This window comes from Myxocyprinus asiaticus, chromosome 21, assembly GCF_019703515.2.
Source record: "Myxocyprinus asiaticus isolate MX2 ecotype Aquarium Trade chromosome 21, UBuf_Myxa_2, whole genome shotgun sequence".
NCBI lineage: Eukaryota > Metazoa > Chordata > Actinopteri > Cypriniformes > Catostomidae > Myxocyprinus > Myxocyprinus asiaticus.
This window is the reverse complement of record NC_059364.1, coordinates 25,152,557-25,164,697: the sequence shown is the minus strand read 5'-3', so window position 1 is coordinate 25,164,697 and position 12,141 is coordinate 25,152,557.

Below are 12,141 nucleotides of genomic sequence, written 5' to 3'. Positions count from 1 at the left end.
AGAGGTGTCAGTATTGGTATCGATATTGGTGATATTGGCCTAAAAGTACTTGGTATCGGATCGAAAAGAAAATAAGTGCTATCGCCCATCCCTAGTTTGACAGCGAGACAACAAAATGTGAAGGTTGGAAAGCGCAGCAACATTAGTTATGGTTAGTAAGAGGAGCCCAAATACAGGCTGGACATGGCGGAGGGTCAGTTAACAACTTTTTTAACAAGCTTTTCTTTCTAAATGTAAAGTGACTTTTTGCATAACCGTGACAGAGAAGGTACTGGGAAATAATCTAATATTTATATTAGCTGGCCATGTGAACCTCTTGGCAGCATTAAATGTCGGTTAACTTCAAGCCTTTCTTGAAGATTTTCAGGGATAAATTGATAAGTTAAACCTACCAATCTGTCTTTATCCACTCTTGCATTGTTTTTCTTCATTTTAATGAAGAACATATTCCCCCTCTGACCATATTTGTCATGTGACAGTCAGAGTAATGTCGGTTGACAGAGGGTGAGTGGAAGCTATGAAGGTACCTCTTGATAAAAAACAATAAAAAAAATAAAAATGCATAGTTGAGGGGGGGGCCTGGGTAGCTCAGTGAGTGTTGACACTGACTACCACACCTGGAATCCAGGGTGTGCTGAGTGACTCCAGCCAGGTCTCCTAAGCAACCAAATTGGCCCTGTTGCTAGGGAGGGTAGAGTCACATGGGGTAACCTCCTCATGGTCGCGATTAGTGGTTCTCGCTCTCAATGGGGCACGCGAAAAATAGCTTGAGCCTCCACGTGCGGAGTCTCCGCAGTGTCATGCACAGCGAGCCAAGTGATAAGATGCGTGGATTGACTGTCTCAGAAGCGGAGGCAACTGAGGCTTGTCCTCCGCCACCCGGATTGAGGTGAGTAACGAGAAAAGTAACGGGTAAGTAGTGGGAATTGGGCATTCCAAATGGGGGGGGGGGATCAATATTTGAACCCATTTAAAATGCTAAGAACATTTTAAATTAAAATTAAATCAAATAAAAGTTAAATAAAATACAGTGTATTATTAAGGTATTATAGGAGATTTGGCGCCCCGATGTGTTGCATATGTTGCATACCCCATTTTTGCTCCACTGTCTGAGAACTGTATCTGCGTATCTGTTATTGTTGTCTTATGATAATTTAATGAACACAAGTTAAATATGGCCTGAGACTTGCATCAAAAGGCTGATATTAGTTACTACTATTTAATCAGTTTCCTTTGTGATCTGTTGTAGTCTTTTAAGAGTTTCAGAGATTGCTTCAGAGAGCAGCTGATTATCCATTTAACTCTCGCATAAATTATTTGGATAATTATTTAGATGAAAAATATACAGTACACACGAAAGTTTAGTCATTTTAATGACTTTATTTTTCTTACAACTTTAGCAAGTTTCCTAACACAACATTTACCAGTGGTAAAGACGCTGGCTATCACCCCTGGAGTTCACTAGTTTGCTAGTTCGAATCCCGGGGCGTGCTGAGTGACTCCAGCCAGGTCTCCTAAGCAACCAAATTGGCCCTGTTGCTAGGGAGGGTAGAGTCACATGGGGTAACCTCCTCGTGGTTTGTGGTTTGTTCTCGGTGGGGCACGTGGTGAGTTGAGCGTGGTTGCCGCGGTGGATGGCGCGAAGCCTCCACACGCGCTATGTCTCCGTGGCAACGCGCTCAACAAGCCACGTGATAAGATGCATGGGTTGACGGTCTCAGACACGGAGGCAACTGGGATTCGTCCTCCGCCACCCGGACTGAGGCGAATCACTACGCGACCACGAGGACTTAAAAGCACATTGGGAATTGGGCATTCCAAATTGGGGAGAAAAAAAAAAAAGATTTCGAGATTATTGCCTATGCTAACATATGTAGGTTATGCTGCCTTCACGTGCTATTGGAATTATCGTAAATGCAAGTTTCCCACTCTGAAGTTGCACATGAATGACCCCACAAGTTGTAATTACAACTGGGAAACTCTGAGATCATTTTGATACCCGAGTTTCCGAGTTGGGAGGAGACATAAACTTTCAATATGGTGGAGGAGAGGACAGTTTCTGTAAAGAATTTCAAAACTTTCAAAAAGCTTATTGTTAGCACGTTTCGGTCATATACATATATGTATATCAGCAACCATTTAATACATGTTGTACATTTTCACACTGTGAAAATAGCTTGTATTTGACAAAAATTCCATTATCAGCAAGCTAACTATAGTTAGCTTATAGTGACTGGTGTCCAAAAAAATATGTATTCGTCCATGTTTACCTGTTCTTTCCGACAACAAAGCACTTGAACTGGTAATTACCGCTTCAGAAAAAGGAAGTAGGATAATTCCGATAGCACATGAAGGCAGCATTAGTTATAATGGTGAGTTGATGTGTTTGTTATAAACAGTAGAATAAGGAAAACTAAAATGATTGTCAGACAGTTTTATTAGGAAGTAAATCATCAAGCGAATCAGGTCTTTCAGGCAGGCTTGACTGATTTTTCTTCTGCAGAAAAATTTAAGAAAATACACTTTAGAGCCAAGTGTCCAAAGAGCGCTTATTAACCCAATCTCATTTGGTTTATGATGAATTAAAGCATCATATTTCTCCTAGAGGGCCTTTACTCATTGATCTGAGTATTGCTTGTGCATTTAAGAAGACATCTGGGAGATTAAACACTTAAGCTATGGATTATTTAGATGTGGTTTGCGACTAATGAGTAGGGAAACACTAGCTGTTGTTTGTCCCTGAAAATGATCGCAAGTTCATTTCCCTTTCTGCCGCACTGCAAAACTAATGCCAGACTCTCCCAATGATGTGCACACTTTGATATATGGGGAGATGTATACTTTGTGATGTATTACTCTCCTCTCACCAATTCATTTGCACCCTAGAACCATTTGTTTCGTGAAATCAATGGCACATATTTCTGCTAACATTCCGTATGTTGTGCATTTGTGGCAATTACATTTATAGGATTCCCCCACCACAAGTGAATGAGAAAAATTGCAGAGTTTTCATTGGTTTAAGCTGCTGTGATTCTCGTAATGTCGTTGATCATGACCATTTATCATTTTTCGAACCTCTTCATGCAGTAAATGTTACGATGATTTTACAGTTGTGTGCAGTTGTAATTGTACTTTAGATGGTCAGTATTCCATAGAGCACACAGTGATGATGAAGCCTTAACTGGGTGCTAAATGGTATTGAACGCTAATTACATTCTGCAGACAGGCCTTATTATTATTTCTATAGTTATTTCTAGCATTCTGTTACCAGGTATCTGCACTGAAAAGAAAAATGAATAAATACCTATTTTCATATCATCATTCTATAAATATGGAGGAGGTTCCTGGAACACCGAAATGAGAATTCTTGGCCGAAACCGAAAATTCTGGACACACTGGGCAGAAAACTGAAACCAGTAAATGTAAATATTATTGTAATTTCTAATATATTATTGTTTTTAAGTAATAATAATAATAATAATAATAATAATAATATTATAGTTATATTATACAGTTGTAATATTTCAGTAGTAATTTCTTAAACTTAAAACCCTCTGGCTTTTATTTTGGCGGACCACTACATGAAGAACCCCGCAAACACCGTGTGTGTGTCAACAACAGAGCAGCGCTCATTTGCTGAAGCGCTGGCATGCAGACTGTATTTTTACTTATTAAACGCATCATTTGCAATTTGCAAAACCACTATATGGCTTCAAGAGACTTTGAATATAATGCACGAGTCATATGGACTACTTTAATGGTGCTTTTATTCTTCTTTAATGTCATAGTGTAGCTTGATAGTAATAACCATGACATACAATAACACACAACACTGAAGCACTAGAAAATGCTCTTTATTAATGCGCTTATGATCAAGAGAGAGATTACTTCACTTCTGGAGATGTGGGTTTTAATGTACAACTTAAACAATATTTTTTCTACATAAGAGTGTTTTATGTTTCTGTTAATCAGTGGCTAATATTTTTGGCCTTATTTTCTCTTATGGCAGAAAACCAAAAATAGCATTTTATGCCATTTTTGGCGGCCACAATTTCTGTGTATCCCTTGGGAAAACATTATTGAATTACAAAATCTATCTGTGGCTTTCTAATATTATCACAAATGGAGATACACTGATATATATATAATGATGGATTCTTAAATATTCTGACATTTCTACAGCATTCTTAAGATATACTCTTGAAATACTCATGAAATAAGATACATAATGTTTTGAAACCAAAATCCTACCCTATTCACCTTATTCAGGCCTGCCCCTTTGTTCAGTGCTCCGCACTTCTGTGATTTGTCTCAACTACCGGTTTACATTGAAGCTACTGAGAAGAGTCGATCAAAATATATTACGTTTGGGATTAGAGAACACAGAAAGTATAAGAATTGATGGTTTGAATCTACACCACCCCTCTTCTTTGTAAAAATGTGCTGTGTGTGTATAAATATAGTGGCACCACTTCCCCCATCCCGCTTTAACACTCAAAAATCGGGTGAATTACATAAGAAGATGGTCAGAGGTGTCATACAGGGATATTTTTAATGACTTTGTGTTGTCTCTTGGAGTTACATGAGCACAGAGGCGCATCAGTACATCCACAGCGTAAAGGTAGTATCTTGTGGATTTATGAATGACGTACTCTTGCTTTAAAATCTTCCTGCCCTGCTTCCAGTTGTTATGACATTCTCTGAACACTTTTAAATACTCATGATAACTCTATAACCTGTAAATCCACTTTGCTAGCTAATTACACTTTTACATCAAATCCATAGAAATCTATATAGAAAATGCTAGACAAGAAGTTCAAAGACAACATTTTCAAGATGGCTGTTCGCTATTTTCTCTGGCGCATAAGTGAATACTCTTTACGTGACAGATGATTAAGTCTCTCTGAATTCACTAATTGTTTTGTATATAGTAAAACTGGTCCTCAAAAAGCAAGACACTTCCACCACTGTACTGAATTTCCCAAGGAGCAACAAAATGAGTTTATCTTAATTGATCATGGAGAACTTTCTCAGTACATAAAGGAGCTCACGGTGGAAATGATTGTGGGTGAAAAGGGGTTTTGGCTTGTCAAGGTACTGCATACTCACTATTTAACCCTGCTGGCTGCATGGATTCTTATTGCCAGTGGCAGTTTATTCACTACTATCATACTGAATAATGTCAGGTTAAGCGAAAGGGAAAATAACTTTGTAGGGCAGGGATAAATGAAAAAATACAAACTTGACAGGAGAACCGACACAACAGAAATACCAAACAAGGGCTATACATTTACATTTACATTTATTCACTTGGCTGATGCTTTTATCCAAAGTGACTTACAAAAGAGGATAAACATAAGCAAATCATCTTAAGGAGACAGTGGTACGAAAATTGCCATATTACAAAGTTTCACTAGCATCAGAATAGCATTCAAAACAGATTAAAGTGCAACAAGGATTTTTTTTTTTTTTTTTTTTTTTGTGACTGGAAAAGATGTGTTTTTAACTGTTTTTTGAAGACAGAAAGTGAGTCAGCTTCACGGATGGAGTTGGGAAGGCCATTCCACCAACGTGGTACGATGAAGCCGAAAGTCCGGGAAAGTATTTTGGTGCCTCTTTGTGTTGGTACAACATGGCGACGTTCCTTAACTGACCGCAGGCTTCTAGTGGGCGTGTAGCTCTGCAGAAATGATTTTAGGTATGCTGGAGCAGACCCAGTGACTGTTTTGTATGCCAGCATCAGAGCCTTGAACTTGATACGTGCATCAATATATATAACACAAGACAATCCAGCATCTAACAAAAGAAACAAGACCAGTATACAGTATATACACAGAAGGGTTATGGAGAACAAGTGAAACTAATGATCAAACCTGGGATAACAAGGGGGAGTGGACAGGGAACAAAGGAGCAGGAAGAGCACATGGCAAACACAAACAAAGCCATGTGCTCAAAAAGACACAACAGAGCACAACACAGAAAAAAGAGGACAGGGCAGGATAAACACAGGAATACCAAAACAAACCAAAAAAGAACAAAACACAAAGATGACAGTATACTACTACAAAAATCATACCAAGAAGGCAGGATCCTGACACAATACATGTAAGGCAAAATTATTCAAAAACTATACAAAGCAACTAAAACTATTCAAAGCATGTATCATCATATTTAACTTATGGGTCATGTGTCTTTAGATTATAATGGCATCTTTTCTTACCAAACATTCCTATTATTAATAAAAAATGAAATTGTATAAATCCAAATCCATTTGGCCCTCTTATGTTAAATCACTTGACCTCTTTCTATCAATCTAAGTGACAACCAAGTTTGTTACAACAGAATGTACTATACACTAAGACAGTTGTTACAATCCTATAATGTTTATAACAGCTCTCTCCACCTGTCAAAGGTCAGTGGATTGCTTTGTGTGAAGCAGAGCTTGTAAAAATAAATAAATACATAAATCTCAAAGTGAAACAAGGTTGATGTGACACAGGGGCCTGACATGCCATATGAACACTTAGTCCTCAAATTAAGCAAAACTTAATATACCATTATCCCATTTCCTCCCCTCTCCTGATTTCTCTCTCAATAGTGCTGGTTAATAATTCACATTGTGGGCTATTGCATTTCCACAATCCGAGACTCTGCTAAAATAACAAAGCTCTTATCCCTATTCTGGCTAGATTCGCTCAACATTTTTCATACTCATAGAAGTGCTGCTCAGGTCTCAAACAACTGAAAGATTGAAAAGTTATTTATCAATAGCTAATTACAGTTAGAAAGAAAGCAGTTGAGACAAATTTATCACAAGATCATGCTTTAAAAAATGAATTTTGTTAGGGAGCTTGCACTGAGGTATAAAGTGAACTTATTGGGAGGAGTATGTCTAAAACATGGTGCTGTCATAGCCTTGCAATTCATCACTTATAAAATCTCAGCTGAGAGCAAGTACTTTACACACCAACAAAAAAGTTTAATTATCCTTCAGTGCTTGTTGTGTCTTTAATCCATAATGAATGATTAGATCTTCTGAACATTTTTTACTTTTTACAAAATTTTATGGTTCCACATGTTGAGAGCCATATTTTGAATATCAAAGTCACATACTTTCTCTGACAGATGTTTCTCTTTATGGACTTTTAAAAAGATTACTTATTAACAATCTTAGATTTGAGTTTTTGAAATGCATCACTATTCCATTATAACAATGTCCCATCTATTATTGATAATGGAACAATCATAACTGCTGCCCTCCTAATGGAGTTGAAAAATGGAACTTGCAAATCATTGAAAATCAATTAAACAGCCTCATCTACTTGATCCTGTAGTCTTATTTTTGGCCACTAGAGTGCTGCAAAAAGCCATTCTAACCAGTTTAATGCATGACACAATAGAATAAATTATGCCAAGCTGTTTTGAGTAGCTATAGGAGGCTGCTCTAATTTTATCCCTTGATCAAATGCCTCAGATGCTCAGTATCATTGCATTGAGTTATGTATTTTTACAGAACTAACAATAAGCAGGCAGGAAATGATTGATGATTGGGGTTTTGTTAACTGTGGAATAACAGCAAGTATCACCATAAATTGATTAATTTTTATAGACTAATATTTATGCCCACTTATATATGAATGACAACAACAAATCAGGAAGATAAAATGAGAACAACGAAGAAACAAATTAGCCAAAGTGAGAGGGTTTTGATGAATCACAATTGTATACTGAAAAGGTTTTTTTGTAGAAAAAATCTTGTAGAAAACTGCCAAAAGAAGCTTATAGCAAGCCATTGGCCTTCAATAGAATTTCATTATGTTGAGTGGTGAGTGATGTATAGAAGGTGTCAATCCTCCACAAAACCTTATTTCTTTTTCTTTAATCCCTTCCTATTCACAACCCTCAAAAATCAATATAGATGCCCCAAATCCATTTGATTATCCTATTTTCCAAACTGATTCCTACCAGACTGCTAAAGCTCTTATTACATGGATCTTTTAGCTGCCTGGTTCGAATGTCAGTTGATGAAATTCAGATGTTTTTTTTGTCATTTTAAATTAAGTGACAGTTCCTGTAAATGTGTAGATAATAAGATAACTTCAGAAAGTGTATTTTTGATTTTGGAAATAAAAGTTCAATAGATTCAATTGCTTTGACTTCCAATACATTTGTAACAACCTTAAAAAATTAAATAAATTCAATAGGTTTCCATCTTGGAGCTAGGCTTTTAAGACAAATTTATGGTGGAATTCTGTCAAACCTTAATGTGTACAGTAATACAAAACAGAAACAGGTATTTTCTTGAAAATGCTGCCAATTTTAATATTTTTTCCCCAGTTCATTAATATTAATTCTTGCATACATAGAGTGTGTTCATACTTGGCAGGTTTGGTTCGATTAAAACGAACTCTGGTGCGATTGCTCTGTTAGTGCGGTTCATTTGAACAAGCGTGAACGCTACCATCCAAACCTTGGTGTGAATCAAACAAGCGGACCGAGACCCACTATTCCGCTTCCAAATGAACTCTGGTGTGGTTCGATTGATATATGAACGCAACATGGACCAAAGACATCTAAACGGACTAAAAACAGGAAATAATTTGCCTAATACTGACCTCAAGCATACCTGGTTCTTCTCATCATAGGAGCTATGTTGCCCATTACAGTTCGATACAGGCGTCAGAACTGCCGTCAGCCGTCCTTGCAGCATATCTTCGTTTGTGTGTGCAACGGAAGAATTCCTGGCGCTGTTTTGACTCCTTTACACATTTTATTAGCTCTTCGTTTGTTCTCAACTGGTAAAAATACCACCATATACACATATATAAATATAACGAGCGCATTTCGGCCAGCAGCCAGCATTATTTTGGATGATTGGCAAGTTCCGTCAAAAAATATACGTCATAAAAGCTGTCCAATCAGGTTGTGACTTTTTCCTGGTGCCTTTTGTTTTGTATCGTTAGGTTCGGTGTTAAAAATGCCAGTGTGAACGCTAAGGGAACCAGGACTAAATGTATCATTTTCTTTTTTGGTCAGGACCAAGAGAACCGAGTGTGAACACACCCATAGATCTTTTGTGTTTCCCTTTTAGGCTTTTATTTTATTAATTATCTTTTAATTGTTTTCATATCCCTTTTTATGTATTATGGATATTCTGGTTAAATTACATCAGTATTCACACAATAATTTTTGATGTTTTACTTGATGATTACTTGTGCCAAATGTTTTTAATTTACAGCGTTAACACTCAACACACTCTCTGTGTGGACCAGTAGTCTGTAATTATGCTCATAGTTCAGAGGCAGACAGTAAATATGACACTTGGGGTGCAGATGTTTGCCAACAGCACAGTAATCCATTCAGTCATTAATTAGGCAAGCTGGTCCTGTCCCTCTTCCACCTTTCACTGCCTCTCTCTCTCTCTCTCTCTCTCTCCCCCCTTTCTCCTTTATTTTTCTGTCATCTTCCCCTCTGTGGCTATCACCCCCCACACAAATGTGTGTATTTGTGAGTGTTTGCACTATCTGTGGCTGTCTGTCACAACAGCTTAATCCATTTTAGCAAACTGAGGCAAATGGGAAATCCACTGATTAGTATTCATGGACTTTACCAAATTTCACTTCCAAGTCTGCCAGTCAGAATGCATAACGTATGTCTGTCCCAGTTATTTATTATTTCACATTTCTAATTAACAGAATTATTTTTACAACTAGTTTAGCCCTGAAGCATGTAAATATGACTGCTACTATTGTATTATGCTGGATTCAGTCTCCAAAATAATAGTAAAAAAAAAAAAAAAATATATATATATATATATACATATATATATTTGCAGATTGTTTCGTTTACTTAATTAAAATGAACCAAAGCAACACAGTTCAAGAACTTTTTGTCACAACTTGATTTCATTGTGTTCTATCCAATTAAACTTGTAAAATTGAAGTTTACTTTATCTATTTGAGTTGGGACTACATGAATATTTTGTAGTATTGATGAAAATGGGCAGGGGATTTCCATTTCCCGGCATGCTTCGCAAAGGACTGGATGGGATGAACAGATGTTAATATAATGTTTTATTTTATGCATTTTTGAGCAAGATGGGAATAGGAGATGTTTTTCATGTTTAATGTGCTGTTATATTGGTATTTAAAAATAGTGTCTGTTATGCTGGAGTTTTGGAGATCATCTGGCATTAGAGGTCGACTGATATATCGGTTTTGCCGATTGATCACACCGATAACAGATTTCTGGAACTATCGGTTACCAGCAAAAATCCACACCGATAGTTTTTCCCCGTTGCATCCGGTGCTGGAACGGTTGGGAAGGGTCCGCTGTCATTATACAGTATGAGAGCGGCCTCTAGAGGCGAAATAAAAACTATCACTTCACTGATGCCTTGTGGTGTTTGTTTTGACACGAGACTACACTCTGCATGGAGCAGAACACTTCAGATGCGGATTTAAAACATTAACAACGAAAAGGTATGTATGCAGTACACTACAGTACATGTTGTCATATCATTATAAAGTAATTAATTTGTTGACTAGATGCTGCATTAGTAGAGAACAGCAGTATGTTTGCCGACAAGAGGACGCTAATATTAAATCTAACCTCAAGTGCAGTAGCCAAGTCCTACCCAAAAGTTTAAATGTCATGATTGTTACTATCTATTACCATCTATTTGCATTAGTTTATATCCAGCTGGTCACAATTATGCATTCGTTAGCCAGCTAAGTTGCATATGTAAAGCTAATGATATGAGAAAGCAAACGAATATCTTCATGCAGCCGAGAGAAATGTATAAACAAATCAGAAACACATCTAAAATATTTTCACTGTAATAAGATGACTTCAGATCGATCACATTCTTTCACTAAAAAAGGCTAGACACAGTGCAACAAATACAGTGTAACAGAAAGCAGGTGTCTCAATATGCTTTTAAAGATCTTTTTAATTAGACACATCATCTAAAAAACAGCACTCCTGCACGAGACGCTGAATAAACAAAAATAAAGGGAAACAAAGGCGTTCATCTAGCGTGCGTTTACATAGAAAAACAAATGTATGGTTGCAAAAGCATTCAGTGTGAACAGCCCCTTACAGTTGGTGGAGGTCTTTGGCCATTGCATCTTGCTCTCTTATAAGCGTTTCTCAGATTATGCAGTGAGTGTTTTAAATGCTTTATCAGGAAAGATGTTCAACTTGAAAATGTGTGTCTCGAGATTCTCGCATTCGGTTCCATTCTGTTGTGTTCCTTCTGTTTGAACAGCCCCTTGCCTGTGCTTATAGTCTGAGCTGCTTCACCACCGAGTTCAGCCGAATACCACTGCTATCTGTAAATATTGCTACTCTACATACAACTGTACTGAATAAAAAACAATGTGGTATTTCACTATTATTATGAAGCTTGAGTCTGGAGTAGTAGGAATCAGTGCAAGTGTAATTTTACTTTTGACTTAACATTTGAGAATATGGACCGACTAAAACTTTTTATTTATTTTATGCACATTAGTTGAAAAATTTAATTATCTTTTTTTACAGCCAGGATAGGAATGTTCTATTCAATAATATAACTGTGCTGTTTGGCAGACATCTCAGCCTGGATGAAGGAACACCATTGCAATTTAACCCAGCCAAGACCAAACTCCTTGTCTTTCCAGCCAACCCTGCTGTTGAACACAACATCACCGTGCAGCTGGGTTCAACTACAGTAACGCCTTCCAAAACAGTCAGAAATCAAGGGGTAACCATCGATAACCAACTAAATTTCACAGACCACATCTCAAAGACCGCAAGATCATGTAGATTTACACTCTACAGTGTCAGGAAGATAAGACCCTTCCTCTCTGAACATGCCACACAACTGCTTGTCCAGTCACTTGTCATAACTAGACTGGACTACTGTAACGCTCTCATTGCAGGCCTCCCTGCATGCGCAATTAGACCCCTGCAAATGATCCAGAATGCAGCAGCACGTCTGGTCTTTAATGAACCAAAGAGAGCGCATGTTACACCACTCCTTGTCTCTCTTCACTGGCTGCCGGATGATGCACGTATCAAATTCAAGGCTCTGATGCTGGCATACAGAACAGTCACTAGGTCTGTTCCAGCATACCTAAAATAAATTCTGCAGAGCTATGT